Genomic DNA, 16,165 nt, shown 5'->3' on the forward strand with positions numbered 1-16,165 from the left:
CCTAACTTCATTTTATCTTAACCAGCAGATCCTTTACTTCAATCTTCTAGTAAGTAAGTAAGTAAGTAAGTAAGTACAAGTACAAGTACAAGTACAAGTAGTTAGGAACAAAAGGGGCAACTCACCCTATTGGGTAAAAATGTCCCCCAGGTCCCCTTGAGTGTTCAATATATTGTGGAATGCAGGAGCCACTCTACAGCCGTGAGCATTTCAGTTTTAATTGGGCTTTATTGGTGCATATTACCAAACAAATTTATTATTAATCAGATTACTACTAAGTCGTTGTAATGGACCCGGAGAATCTTGGTTCCTTTGGATCAACGATGGAGCTCTATGACTCAGAGGAAGAACATATATCTGGCTTTGATATACTGTTCAGTAGATAGTTATTGTTGGTTAGAGTCTGCACATGGGACAAAAAGAGAAACACAGAGTATTACCTGCATTACCCTCCATGTAAGTCTGTGAGTCTCAAATACTATTCTAGAATAGCTATTCTGGTTTTATGCATAATAGACTACTTGACTCATATATATATTATATTTTTATACTAAAGCCTTACGACTGTCCTGAGCATAAAGTGTGAAGTCTGTGGCTGTTTATCTGTACTCATTGTTCGTGCTGTCCAGTGGGTGCATACAGACATGTTTATCTGTGCAGTTCTCAGGCTCAGGCATCACCCAGCATGTTTCAGGCCGAGGGCCAGTGGGTTGGCTGGATCCTGGAGCTGCCAGCTGTAGTGCGCTCACCTGAGGGAACGGTGCATCTGGTAAACATAGCCGGAGACCGTGGCCAGCACAGGCCTCGCAGATACCTGACTACCGGCCAGACAGCCAGTTGCTGCCAGGCAAGGAAGACTGCTTGGCAAGGCCAGCAACACAGTCTCTGTCTGTACTAGTCAGTCCAGGCATGAATCCCCACTGCAAATGGTGCAGAGCACTTTAGAAATGTCTGGTCTCAAAAGTTTTATAGAATGTTTTGTAGTGCTTGTGCCTCTCGTGCAATCCTCATTGTTACATTCAAGAGACGGAAGTCACAGAAATAAGCCAACGATATTATCCACGTGAATAAACCTGTGTAGTACAACAAAGTATTCAACAAACCTTAAATTATTCACCTGAAAACCAAAAATAACTGATTCCTCGCTTGATTAGTTATTTGTGTGAGTGAAGGAATCGCGACACACAGATTAAAGGACCACTGCACTGTCAGTTTACTTGTTATATAGAGTACTACTATGCCAGTAAAAATGTGGTATAATGTCTTCTGTGGCTCTCAAGACGATCTTTGCCAAATTCAAGAAAATAACCCTAATCCCATCATCTTGGCTTGAGTTTGGAGACTATATTTTATTGTGAGTCCCACGCAGAACATCACTGTGAGGTCAAGTTAGCCCAAACCAGCAAGGATGATGTTGAAAGATGCCTCAAAACGATAACCAGCATCATCAGTTTAGCAGCTGAGAGATTATTGCTGGAGGAGAAGAAATCAGCAAGGAAATCCAAGAACAACAGAGCGAACAAGATCCACCAGCTCAGGCAGGACCTGGAGAGCTTGAGGTGACGGTTCATATAATATATGTATACAAGAACTACCCGAGGTTACTCCAGGAGGAGGTCGCTCAGTCGTGGTGGTGTGCAGAAGGGGTGTAGATTAGTGAGAATAAAGAGTCAAAGAACATCAACCAGTTCAGAACGATCTTGCTGCTCAGTATAGAACTTTTGCCGGGCTCTTGACCAACTAGCTTCTGAAGAAGTCGTACATCGACACCTCGGCCCCGAGAAGAAGGATCCTGAAGGTACCTCACTAACGCCTCACCCTAACCCTAACCCTTCGGAGTGGCACAAGCTCGATGTACCATTTCAGTGATTCTTTTTGTACTCTAGCCATGAGCATGCTGGTCTGCTTAGGTTGAGTTCAGAGGACCTCTTACTAACTAATAATGGATGACCTGACTGTGACAACTACATCTTTCCCAGGATGCAAATGGTTCCTGATGGGGCTGGACTGGCCAGTAACCTGGGCTCGTATCAAGTTTAAAGGCAGTGATATCCAGATCCCTGGACATTCTACGAAGCCCGTCCAACCTTTTCTACTGGGGGAATGTGGAGTCACCAGCATGCCCCGTGTGCCTGAAGAGGGGCATGCTGGAGCACATTCTCAGTAGGTATTTAAATGCACTGGGTGAGGGGCGCTACACCATCCATAATGGGATCAGCCACTGCAAGACCATCACTTTAGTCAGGACTGGGGAGAAGCCAACACAAGCCACCAGGGCCACCTTTACTGGTCTGCTTAGAATGGCTCAAGACGAGGGTGACCTGGGGTTCACAGACAATGTTGCAACAACAACATGGAGGCCAGACACTGTGCTACTCTCGGAGCAAGGAACTTACTTATCATGTATAACCCCTTGGGAGGATTGCTTTGGCCAACGTAAGAAAAGGACAACATTTGCACAACCGGTAGAGTAATGCCCCAGTAACGGGTTGTGGTGAAGGGCTTGATCAACCCATGTATGCATGTGTGTGTGTGTGTGTGTGTGTGTGTGTGTGTGTGTGTGTGTGTGTGTGTGTGTGTGTGTGTGTGTGTGTGTGTGTGGTGTACGCTCAGTAACACTCCCCGAACACACACGTTGATGTGTAGATTTGGTGAGCTCCCTTATAATGTGAAATATTGTCACTTACATTTTGAAAACTAAATACAACGTTTTGAAAGGTAAATTACATTTCCACATATTAAATTATGAATCAGTTATTGTTAAGTAATGTTGTGTATCCTAGTTAGCTTTGTAGGAAGCATACAGAAGTCCTTAGAGTCATAAAGCAACTCATGCATATCACGTACACGAGTCATTTCCAGAACTTCAGCAGGACTGCTGAATTACTGAATTATACTCAATTACTGACTGTTGGTGTCATTTTGTTGGAAAGACGGCAGAACCTGGTGTTGCAAAACAAAAAGGAACAAAAGTCACTCAACAGAAAACACAAAGTACAGTGACACAGTATGTGTCTGCCTCGTTGTAATTCACCCCAGTAAGCAGGTGTGTAATGAGAAATAAATAATGTGTTTGGGTCTAAAAACATTTCCCAATAGACCAAAAAAGATATTTGTAAAAATGTTGACTGGACTCTTCCAACTGCAAAAAAACATAAATATTACACATTTTCATGTGATGTCATCTCAATGTAAATTCTTTAGGACACGAGGGCACGCTCAGGGAAGACATGATCCCTCACTGGCTTCCCACCTACCAAAGTAAAGGTAAAGGCAGCTACACATTGGAAGCAATGACCAGCTCGAGTCCGGACTTCACAAACTCGTTACGCCTCATTTAGATCCAAGAAAAATGGTCCACCCAGATTTACCCTGTGGGGCCCTAAACTGCTCTTTTTAGGAGAAATCCTGGAAGTTCTTTCATTTGTTCTTGTAATTAACTTGTCCCTTTTTGCTGAACACACGGGTATTATTGATGTGGCTGTGTTATTGCCAACAGCTGAAGACTGGGACGATAAATCAAATCACTACACTTGCATTGCGATCCATGTTGCATTGTGTTGGCTCGGTGGTGATTTGCACCTCAGTGACTGGTAAAAGGCCTGAGAGAGCAGATTGTATTAATTCATAGAGAACACATTGTAGTGGTCAGCAACAACAGATAACCTGCGAACATACAACCAGCTTATTGTCCATCTTAGTTTCACGACAAACACAGAACAGAGTCAGACAGTCACATCCCAGCCTGAGGTTTCTGGAGAACGAGCAGGGCTGCCACCATCATTTGCTTTTTTTTTTACTGCCCAGTAAGACAGAAGACAAAAGATCTGAGATGCGATGAGCTCCAGATTCTCTGTCTCTTTTGAAAATTTCCAATCATCGTACTCATGCCGAGGGAGCAAAGCAGGGCGAAGAATGAAGGCCTGAGCACAATGTGGTGTGTGAAAGAAGCCGTATGAAAGCTCCAGAGAACGAAAAGAGAAAGGCAGAAGGAGAAAGAGAGGGACATTTGAGGATGTTAGCTTCACAATAGAGGAAGAGCAGGACTGAGGAGGATTGACCCTGAACATACGGACAATTAACCTTCAGTTCAGCCGAGTGACAGACTCACAGGCTGCACACTGATAAGTGAACATACTATTAAGGCAGTAAAGATGTTAATTTAACAGGCTGAGCCATGAACGTGTTTCTAAGGTATCAAAATAATCATTCCAGTCGCTAGACAGTTCAGCTGCTGGCGATACAATGAAAACAACACCCTTTAATTTGATCACTAACACTAACAAGGACTTTTAAAAGATGAAATGTCTCTTTTAACAACATGTTTTATCTCAGTCAGAGGATTTGTCTGTGTAAATACACAAATGTGTTCCACCCTTACGCAGTACACACACAGTACAAGACCCCAGGTACAGTGTGTGACTGTTTGTGACTGTGTGTGACTATGTGTGACTGTGTGTGACTGTGTGTGACTGTGTGTTACTGTGTGTGACTGTGTGTTACAGTGTGTGACTGTGTGTGACTGTGTGTGACTGTGTGTGACTGTGTGTTACTGTGTGTGACTGTGTGTTACTGTGTGTGACTGTGTGTGACTATGTGTTACTGTGTGTGACTGTGTGTTACTGTGTGTGACTGTGTGTGATTGTGTGTGACTGTGTGTGTGACTGTGTGTGACTGTGTGTTACTGTGTGTGACTGTGTGTGATTGTGTGTGACTGTGTGTGTGAGACTGTGTGTGTTACAGTGTGTGACAGTGTGTGACTGTGTGTTACTGTGTGTGATTTTGTGTGTTACTGTGTGTGTGACTGTGTGTGTGTTACAGTGTGTTACTGTGTGTGACTGTGTGTGACTGTGTGTGATTGTGTGTGTGACTGTGTGTGTGACTGTGTGTTACAGTGTGTTACTGTGTCTTACTGTGTGTGACTGTGTGTTACAGTGTGTGACTGTGTGTGTGGCAGTGTGTGACTGTGTGTGTCTCTGTGTTTTACAGTGTGTTACTGTGTCTGACTGTGTTAGATTGTGTTTGACTCTGTGTGACACTGTGTGTGTGACTGTGTGTGACTCTGTGTTACTGTGTGTGACTGTGTGTGATTGTGTGTGACTGTGTGTGACAGTGTGTGACTGTGTGTGTTACAGTGTGTTACTGTGTCTGACTGTGATAGATTGTGTTTGACTGTGTGTGACACTGTGTGTGTTACTGTATGTTACAGTGTGTGACTTTGTGTGATTGTGTGTGTTACTGTGTCTGACTCTGATAGATTGTGTTTGACTGTGTGTTACAGTGTGTGACTGTGTGACTGTGTGTGTGACTGTGTGTGTTACTGTGTTTGACTGTGTGTGTGACTGTGTGTGTTACAGTGTGTGACTGTGTGTGAGGGTGTGTGCCTGTGTGTGTTACTGTGTGTATGACTGTATGTGTTACAGTGTTTGACTGTGTGTGATTGTGTGTGACTGTGTGTGTGACTGTGTGTGTTACTGTGTGTGTTACTGTGTGTGTGACTGTGTGTGTGACTGTGTGTATGACTGTATGTGTTACAGTGTGTGACTGTGTGTGTTACAGTGTGTGACTGTGTGTGACTGTATGTGTTACTGTGTTGTTGATGTTTCTGACTGTGTTACTGTGTGTGTTACTGTGTGTGTTACTGTGTCTGACTTTGTTACTGTGTGTGTTACTGTGTCTGACTCTGTTACTGTGTGTGTTACTGTGTGTGTTACTGTGTCTGACTCTGTTACTGTGTGTGTTACTGTGTCTGACTCTGTTACTGTGTGTGTTACTGTGTGTGTTACTGTGTCTGACTCTGTTACTGTGTGTGTTACTGTGTGTGTTACTGTGTCTGACTCTGTTACTGTGTGTGTTACTGTGTGTGTTACTGTGTCTGACTGTGTTACTGTGTGTGTTACTGTGTCTGACTCTGTTACTGTGTGTGTTACTGTGTGTGTTACTGTGTCTGACTGTGTTACTGTGTGAGTTATTGTGTCTGACTCTGTTACTGTGTGTGTTACTGTGTCTGACTCTGTTACTGTGTGTGTTACTGTGTGTGTTACTGTGTTTGACTGTGTTACTGTGTGTGTTACAGTGTGTTACTGTGTCTGACTGTGTTACTGTGTGTTACTGTGTGTGTTACAGTGTGTTACTGTGTCTGACTGTGTTACTGTGTGTGTTACAGTGTGTTACTGTGTCTGACTGTGTTACTGTGTGTTACTGTGTGTGCTACAGTGTGTTACTGTGTCTGACCGTGTTACTGTGTGTGTTACAGTGTGTTACTGCGTCTGACCGTGTTACTGTGTGTGTTACAGTGTGTTACTGTGTGTGACTGTGTTACTGTGTGTGTTACAGTGTGTTACTGTGTCTGACCGTGTTACTGTGTGTGTTACAGTGTGTTACTGTGTCTGACTGTGTTACTGTGTGTGACTGTGTTACTGTGTGTCTTACTGTGTGTTACTGTGTGACACTGACAGCAGTTTCTCCTCATGCTCAGCGAGGCTTCAGCAGACGTGTAGAAGACGGATTCATCAACAGGAAGTGATGTCAGTGCAGCAGCTGAGGAGAGAACTGATCCGGCTGGAGACACAATGAACTTCTTCTTCACAGTCGTATCGAGTTCTGTCATGTTTTACAGCAGATGTTCTTCAGATCTCTGATTATGTCTCAACGCTGCCCTCTGACTATCGTATTGGTTTTCAATATATTGTGTGTCATGATACAGCTGCACACTGTAAAGTCTCTCAAGTCTTTTCCAGGTGTCCAGAATATGATGTTTGCATTGGAAGATGTGCATTATATAAAAGCGTCTCTTTATTTAGGGGGGGCTAAATAAATAAATAACTGCTCTTTGTGGGAAATACTTTGGTGGTTAACACGGATTACAAACTGTCCTCTGATGTGTTTCTGCTCAGCTACATTGAGCAGCACATTCAGAGGCTGCGTCCCGTCTGTGTCCACATCTCATGAAGTCCTCAGAAAGAATACAGCACACAACAGGACATGAAGCAGCAGCACACGGCTGCTAAGTGCTGCTGGAACATCACGGTGAGCTGGAGCGACACGTCAGACATCAGTGGAGAGCCCTCCTGCTCCGTGTGCAGGAACATGTGCCGAATGTAGGAAACACTCGTCGCTTATTTATAAAGAAGCTGCAGTAAATCAGATCATAATTATTAAATAAGATCATACCAGGTCATGATGTCATGATGTCATGAAGTCATGAAGTCCTGAAGTCACGAAGTCACGATGTCGTGAAGTCGTGAAGTCCTGAAGTCATGAAGTCATGAAGTCACGAAGTCACGAAGTCACGATGTCACAAAGTCACGAAGTCACGAAGTCACGAAGTCCTGATGTCATGAAGTCATGAAGTCATGAAGTCCTGATGTCATGAAGTCCTGATGTCATGAAGTCATGAAGTCATGAAGTCCTGATGTCATGAAGTCACAAAGTCACGAAGTCACGAAGTCACGATGTCACGATGTCACGAAGTCTTGATGTCGTGAAGTCCTGATGTCGTGAAGTCATGAAGTCTTGATGTCATGAAGTCCTGATGTCGTGAAGTTGTGAAGTCTTGATGTCGTGAAGTCTTGATGTCGTGAAGTCATGAAGTCCTGATGTTGTGAAGTCGTGAAGTCGTGAAGTCGTGATGTCGTGAAGTCTTGATGTCGTGAAGTCTTGATGTCGTGAAGTCATGAAGTCCTAATGTCCTGATGTCGTGAAGTCATGAAGTCCTGATGTCATGAAGTCGTGAAATCGTGATGTCATGAAGTCCTGATGTCGTGAAGTCGTGAAGTCTTGATGTCGTGAAGTCTTGATGTCGTGAAGTCATGAAGTCCTAATGTCCTGATGTCGTGAAGTCATGAAGTCCTGATGTTGTGAAGTCGTGAAGTCGTGATGTCATGAAGTCCTGATGTCGTGAAGTCATGAAGTCTTGATGTCGTGATGTCATGAAGTCCTGATGTCGTGAAGTCATGAAGTCTTGATGTCATGAAGTCCTGATGTCGTGAAGTTGTGAAGTCTTGATGTCGTGAAGTCTTGATGTCGTGAAGTCATGAAGTCCTGATGTTGTGAAGTCGTGAAGTCGTGAAGTCGTGAAGTCGTGAAGTCTTGAAGTCCTGATGTCGTGAAGTCTTGATGTCGTGAAGTCATGAAGTCCTGATGTCGTGAAGTCATGAAGTCTTGATGTCGTGATGTCATGAAGTCCTGATGTCGTGAAGTCATGAAGTCTTGATGTCATGAAGTCTTGATGTCGTGAAGTCATGAAGTCCTAATGTCCTGATGTCGTGAAGTCATGAAGTCGTGATGTCATGAAGTCCTGATGTCGTGAAGTCTTGAAGTCCTGATGTCGTGAAGTCTTGATGTCGTGAAGTCATGAAGTCCTGATGTCGTGAAGTCATGAAGTCTTGATGTCGTGATGTCATGAAGTCCTGATGTCGTGAAGTCATGAAGTCTTGATGTCATGAAGTCTTGATGTCGTGAAGTCATGAAGTCCTAATGTCCTGATGTCGTGAAGTCATGAAGTCGTGATGTCATGAAGTCCTGATGTCGTGAAGTCGTGAAGTCGTGAAGTCGTGATGTCTTGAAGTCCTGATGTCGTGAAGTCCTGAAGTCGTGATGTCGTGAAGTCGTGATGTTGTGAAGTCGTGATGTTGTGAAGTCCTGAGCTGAGTTTGAGTCCTGTGTGGACGCCATCTTGTGCTGGAGTTGAAAGAGGAAGCAGCTTCAGTCTTTAAGTGTGTGTGTGTGAGGAGGCGGCTCTGTGATGTGATTATTAATAACTTGTGTATTTTGAAGGTGCAGTATTTGTGTTGACGTGTTTAAGAATGAACGTGGCCGTGGTGGTGAAGTGAAGAAAAAGGATGTTAATTTGTTAACTCTACTCAAGAGAACTGACCTGATTGGCCGGTTTGAACTGAAGGCGGGCTCTGTTGTTATGTGACTGGACAGAGCGACGGGGCTCTTTTCTTTTGCTCTCGTCTGACCCTGCTCCTCACGACGTACAGAACGTGTCTCTACTCACGTCAGCGCTATTGCAAAGTATTTTTTATGAAGTTGTCACATGATAGCGTCAAAGTAATAAGAATGTTTGTTTTACTAACTTCATGTAACGTTGTGTTGGACTCTCAGAGCCGGACACGTTTCATGTGCAGCAGATGCTTGATTTGACGGTGAAAGCGCTGCATGTGCACAATATAAAACAGGGAGAAGTAATGATTCATTAAATCTATAAAACAAACCGTACGTTCTAGTGAAGCTGCTCTCGTTGTCTTGGAGTTTACACGCTGAGATTCAGAAGCTAATATGTCCCGAGGTACCATAAATCAAAGCCGGCTTTATTTTGTCAGCAGGCAGATGGCCCAAATACACAACTCACCTCAATTAAGACCTGAGGAGTGGAGCTACCAGGGAGAAGTGTGTGAGAGGGAAGGGGCACCTGTTCTGCTGTCACATCCAGGGCTCTTCTGATCAGCGGCTCAGAGCTTCCCCCTGAGCTCTTCCAATGCTGAATTAATGATGGCAAACAAAGCCAAAGCCTCCTCACAGCCGCTCTGTGAGTTCATTCTCTCTCCACTTTGGTCCCTCTCAACTAATCTTCAGTGTCACACTTAATGAGATTTTCAGTTTGTAAAGTAAGTGGAGCAATAACTCCCCCGGCACCATCTCCATTCCCACCATCGCCCCCGATGCTTTTAAGCAGCCACTGCTGCACCTTCTGTCTTCCTCTCACTGAAAGATGCATTATGAAGGATTATTACTTATACAAATCGCATTGAATTATTCACAGTGCAAACACGCAGCTGAAAGTACAGTATGCGTGTAACGTGTGCGTTATGTGCTTCATTATTCATAACGAGCACTTTCTGCAGCTTCAGTCCTGGAGGAGAACAAACAATGAGATAAATATGCATATCAACAAATCAACTGTTAATTATGTTGCCATCTGCAAAGGCTGTTTTATTTCATGTAATGAGAGTTTAATTAGTGCGATGTTAAATGTGACAGAGGATGTAATAAGAGCAACACACATATCTGTTCCTACATCCTGTCTGATGCTCATCCTGCAGGTCACCAGGGGGACGGGACACGCTGAGACTGTGACATCTGTCTTTACCAGGGAACCAGCGCTGACCAGGCTTCCTGTCCACCTTCCCATTATTATTATTATTATTATTATTATTATTATTATTATTATTATTATTATTATTATTATTATTATTATTATTATTATATTATTATTATTATTATTATTATTATTATTATTATTATTATATTAATAATATGACATATAATATATATACTAATACCTAATATATTCAAAGTTTAGTATTATTAGTCTAGTTATAGTATTCCCCCAAAAGTCTGAGTTTCTTTCTGTTCCCCTGTTAGTGTGCTGCTCTCAGCACACACACACACACACACACACACACACACACACACACACACACACACGCACACACGTGCACACACACACACACACACACACACACACACACACACACAGGGATTAGTATAATTATTTAGATGACTAATTTAACGTTAATCTAATTCAGTACATCAGGAAGTTGTAAACACACACTTGAATTTTAAGATTCTCAAATACAGAACCCCCCCCCCCCCCCCCCACACACACACACACAAACATGAACACACGTCGTCGTGTCCTCATTCTACAAATTCAATTCCAGTGAAAATAAGAAGCGTCGCCTGTAAAAGACATTTTCTTCAGCTTAATAAAAGTATAATGTTCGAGACATCTGACGGTAACAGTGAATTCAACATTAGGAAGGATTGATGAAGTCACACGTCCCCTGTGTCAAACCTCGACACATGCAACATGTATACTCAGCACTTTGAGCGCCGCCTGCTGCGTGATTGGATTTGCTCTACGCACGTAATGCAGTTTGTGCTGCAGCTGAGCGCGTCTGTGTGGAGACGTGGACGAGCAGCGCGCAGGTGAAGCACAGAGAACATCTCATTACTATGCAGAGGGAAATCAAATTAAACCCATAATCCGATAAACCACCGTTTCTGCTTCCATTGACGCCCCGACCTCGTCTGACGAGCTGCAATCAATACGATGGTGGAGAAAGGTGACGGACACCGAGAGGCGTAGTTACAACTGCTGTAATTACATTTCAGACAAGCTCTTCAGTTTGCTACTGTCTATCATTGATTTTCAGGTCATGACGTGACATTAAAGAGGAAGGGGGGGGTTCATTACTCATGCATTAATGCACATTCACTGCATCAGCAAATCTAAATGAAATCTCAACTGTTAGAAACTGAAATGTTCTTATTATCATGATTACTTTAATATCAGTCTGTTACCTTCTGGGTTTAAGTCCCGACCGACACACCTGATATTATTCTCTGCTCTCACTTCCTGCTCAGTGACTGTTGAACACACGACGTAAGAGAAGCTCTGACGTTAGCAATGTTATTACTTCACCTGCATGTGTCACACCTGACGCCACCCGTCTGAGAAAACACATTTTGGCCGCTGGTTCTTTGGGTCATGACCCAGCCTTCATGACCACAGGTGAGGGTAGGAACGAAGATCGCCCGGTAGATCGAGAGCTTTGCCTTCTGGCTCAGCTCTCTTTTCGTCACAACGGTGCGGTAAAGCGACTGTAATATATGCTCCAATTCTCCGGCCGATCTGTCGCTCCATCGTCCCCTCACTCGCGAACAAGACCCCGAGGTACTTGAACTCCTTCACTTGGGGTAAGGGCTCATTCCCTACCCGGAGTAGGCAATCCATAATGTGAAAAATGTCTGTGAACGTATATTAGAATCAAAGATTTTAATTATCCAGTTACTCAAGTTCTTGTTTGTCCAAATCAAACGAGTTCCTGAGTTCAGAAGTAGCTTCTGTTCAGAGTCCACACAGAGCTACACGTGGTGGGAACAGGATCAGTCAACACAGCCAGTTATATTGATCTCTATATATTTATAATCTGCTGTTTCACAGAGCAGAGTAAACACTTCACTGACACAATAAAGAATAAATAAAGAATAAACTGCAGACGGAACTTTCTTCTACATCCAACAACCAACCAGTGACTGCATCTAAATGTATATGTTGTTCGACAGGTAGACGTGGAGTCAACGTACAGCAGAGTCAGCGACAGTTAGAGACTCCATACTGCGTGTGACTGCAGGGGATCGGCCACAGTGGGGACAAAATAACCATCACAGAATCTGTATCTCTGCTAATGTCAGATGAGAACAAAGAACTTTGTCAATTAGCAGCAACATTAGCAGCTCTTTCACTTTATTATTATTATTATTATTATTATTATTATTATTATTATTATTATTATTATTATTATTATTATTCAACCTTCACAACTGATCAGAGAACGTTCTGCAGAAACTATATAAAAAGGTGCAAAGCAGTGAAGCTCAGGTGCACAAGAGAAACAGGTGACTGATTGATGTTAGTGTCGGGGTTAAAATAGTCTGAACTATTATTACATGGATTCCAATTACATAATGATTCATGAGGATTTTGGTGACGTTCAGACTTTTATAAGGTGCCACCTCCTTCCAACTGAGGACCCCTTACCTGAACGAGCAGCAGGACCTCGACTACATATGTATAAACATGAGTTGCATATCAAACTGGCTCTACAGTAACGTGCCAGGTATTAATAATGTATATATGTTATGTTATATTATGTATGTGTTACGGTGTATGCATTACTAAGCTATTCAAATAATAATATGGACCTGTAGCTAACTGGTTCACTGTTGTAGAGACGGGTTGAGCACAGGTTAGCTAGCTCATGTGATGTACAATCAGACATGTTGATAATATGTTGGATTCATGTAACTGCAATGTGTAACTCTGAGGACCCTTTAGGGGTCACGGACCCCCTGTTGAAGTCCCCTAACCTCGCGCCATCATCAGCTCAGCATCAGTCCCATACTTTAGTTTATGACAACTCAACTAAAGCCCCATTAGTCTCAGCTGCACTCTGTGTTTAGTTAGCATGCTAACACGCTAACACCCTAAACTAAGATGGTGAACCTTCAGAATATTAGCATGTTAGCATTGGCATTGCCTCTATATATTATAATATATTGTATTAATTAATCCATGATGCTAATGATGATAATTATCCTTTTAAAATCATTAACATTTTGGAGCAAAAATCTAAATAAGTGTGTTAATAGTAATGATATTGTTCACATTTGTGTGCTCGTGAATGATCCTCATGAATATTTAGCAGCATAAAGAGTCTAATAAAGATGAAACCGCCTGCTGTTGTTCGCTGCTGTCATCATGTGCAGAGTAGAAATTATTACAAGAAGACTGGAATAAATACAAGAAATGAGGCGAAATGATTGAATAATAATGAAAACTCTGGAGATAAACACTCAAATCACTTCTCAGAAGTCATAAATTGAAAGTATTCCCACGGCCTTTTTGTATTAATAGAATCAAAGTGACGGCCGATAGATTGCTTTTAGCCTTATCATTCAATTCCAATTAAACTCACAGCGGCTGCTTCCTATTCAAAGCATGTAGCTCCTGAATCACACGACTGTGAGCAACTTCATTTTCCCTCCAATGACTCCAACCAAGTGCTCACCTGCACCCGGCCGCTGCAGCAGCCTGAGAGGCCAGGCTGAGGGCAGAGAAGCCCACCACGTTAATGTGGATTGTAAATGAGCAGTCTAAGATTATGATCAGGCGATCCTGTGTGAGCGGAGAGGAGGAGGGGTTAAGCTAACGCTATCTCCACTGCTCATTGTGAACATCATAAGCCAGGTAGGTTTAGGCAGCGCTTCCTCTATTCCGGCTGCTAATGGGAAAATCAAAGGCCTGTGTCGCCTGTGAAGCCAGAGGGTGGAAGCTGCTAAGTGAACGGCACGCTCTGGATTTCATGCCATGTCTGTCTTTCTCTCTCTGTGTCATCAAAGCAGAGCAGCAGAGGAACATGAGCTGTTATCCATTACCTGAGGACTAATTGGCTCTTTAATTCCATATCAGATCCGTGCTCACTTCAGCGGCTCTGCACCGCGCAGCTGTATCAAAGCACTGTCGAGGTATGGCATGTAGCAGACCTGTTCAAGAGGCAGCCATGCTTCTCAGACGGGCTGTGGCTCCCTGCAGGTGTGTCAGGGGGCAGTGGGGGGTGTATCAGTGTGGCAGAGCTGTGACAAGATGTCTCCGAAAAAACACAGAAATAACCTACAAATGAGACAAAACTCACATGTAGGAAACAAGGTACCAAGAGGAAGAGGAGCGGCGAGCAGGAAGTGTGGGAGACTCCGGTCCAGAGAGACGTTTGGGGAAGATTTAACATTATTTAGCTGGTTACCTCGTTTTAAAGCGAGTATTGTTCACAGCTTGCAGTTCCCAGAGTTCAACCTGCTGCTTTCTGCACACAAGCTGTTGTGGCAGCGCAGACCTTCTGAAATAAAGTGTTTCAGAGCGCAGTGGGGCCGCCGTCGAGCGTCAGGTCACCAGAGTAGTGGACGAAGTAAACACTAACAACTGATGATGTCACGTTAAGACCATTAAAGAGTTTGAACTGATCATGTGAAGCTTTGGTTCTCTTGAATGAAGGTCTTCCAATTAGATCACATTTCATCCTGCAGGCAAAGTCTGTCCTGATGCTGGAGATTGAGGTCTCAAAGGGTTCGAAAGTGTTCATCCTCAGGGGAACATGAACGTGCAGTACATTCCTTGGTTGTCCACCCACTAGATTTGGATTTTTGTATTGTACAAGTCGATATTTTGACCCAAGTTCTGCTTAAAGTCCAGTGAGATAAATGCTGGGAACATGGATCTCCTGATCTTGATGCTCCAGGTCAGCTGTGTTCTCTGGAGCCACGAGTCACCACAGAGCGTTGACCATGGACGCACCACCTCACTCACACCTGCCAGCTCAGCAACAAACCAAAGAAAGTGGGTTTTAATTTGAGCTTCCTGCATGCTGCTGCCTTGATATGAGTGCAGGAGTGTGATCCTCCTCTGTAACCTTATATATTTGAAACTAAATCAAAGTCCCCTTCACGTTGTAGGTCACCATTGTTCAGCCTCGCATGCATAACGAGGATCAGAATAAAACCCATTTGCAACATCGTCCATGTTTCTGAACCTCCCGTTTGTAAAGCTCTCGCTCCAAAAACAAGCACTGATATGTGAACAAAAGGTGCACGGGTCGACTTTGACTGAGTCGAGACCTTCCTATTGTCCCGCAGCACGACGAGGCTTTTGTAGGAATAATGTCCATTTAAAACGCTCATTGTCCTCGCTGTGCGCCTTTCAGCCTGATGCTGCGGAACATTAATCACAGCGGACGGCAGCTGGCTGACATCCTCAGACTGATGGGAGAGACAGAGTGTAATCGCACAGGCCAGAGAGGAAGAGGGCTGGACTGTGTTTATGCATGGGGGGGGGGGGGGGGGGGGTGAGAGGGGGGGGGGGGGGGGGGGTGAGAGGGGGGGGTGTCCCTGCATGTGTGGCCAACAGAAAACACTGTGGCCTGATATATATCTTCTTCTTCTTCTGGGCCATAGAGCGCCATTGTTGTCCAGAAACACAACACTGAGCCGCACTGACATGTTCACACACACACACACACACACACACACACACACACACACACACACACACACACACACACACACACACACACACATTTAGCTGCAACTTTCACAACTTAACTTTGGTCTTTATGCTGCTATAAACCATTAGGAAGTCTGCAATAAAAGATTTCTTGAACAAAGGGAGATCGAGTGAACGGATAAATTCACTTTATACCAACTGATCTGATGTTTTGTTGATCAGTCAAGATAACATTGTACTCACAAGTTTATTGCTGACTTGGCAGGGTGGGGACATTGCTCCGCTGTATGCCGGCGGATTCAATACATATTGGAGGATTTTGCACCTCACGATTTATGTCCTCTTCCAGTTCCAAGTACCAGTGCAGGAGGTAGTGTGATCTGGAGGCTGCACCGTGCACCAAGATGGAAGAAGGATTACGGAAACGTTTGTGCTGAAAGTAAAAGGATGTTGTCCTTGAACGTGACCTGATACCAATGCTCTGTGTGGACGAAGCTGTTGGACATCACTGGAGACGTGCAGGCGGTGGACAAACCCCAACTTCATCCACATTAAATAAACCAAACACCCGCCTTGTTGCTCAGAAGTTAAACCAAG

The sequence above is a fragment of the Cottoperca gobio genome, unplaced genomic scaffold (genome assembly GCF_900634415.1).
Source record: "Cottoperca gobio unplaced genomic scaffold, fCotGob3.1 fCotGob3_158arrow_ctg1, whole genome shotgun sequence".
In the NCBI taxonomy this organism is placed as follows: Eukaryota; Metazoa; Chordata; class Actinopteri; order Perciformes; family Bovichtidae; genus Cottoperca; species Cottoperca gobio.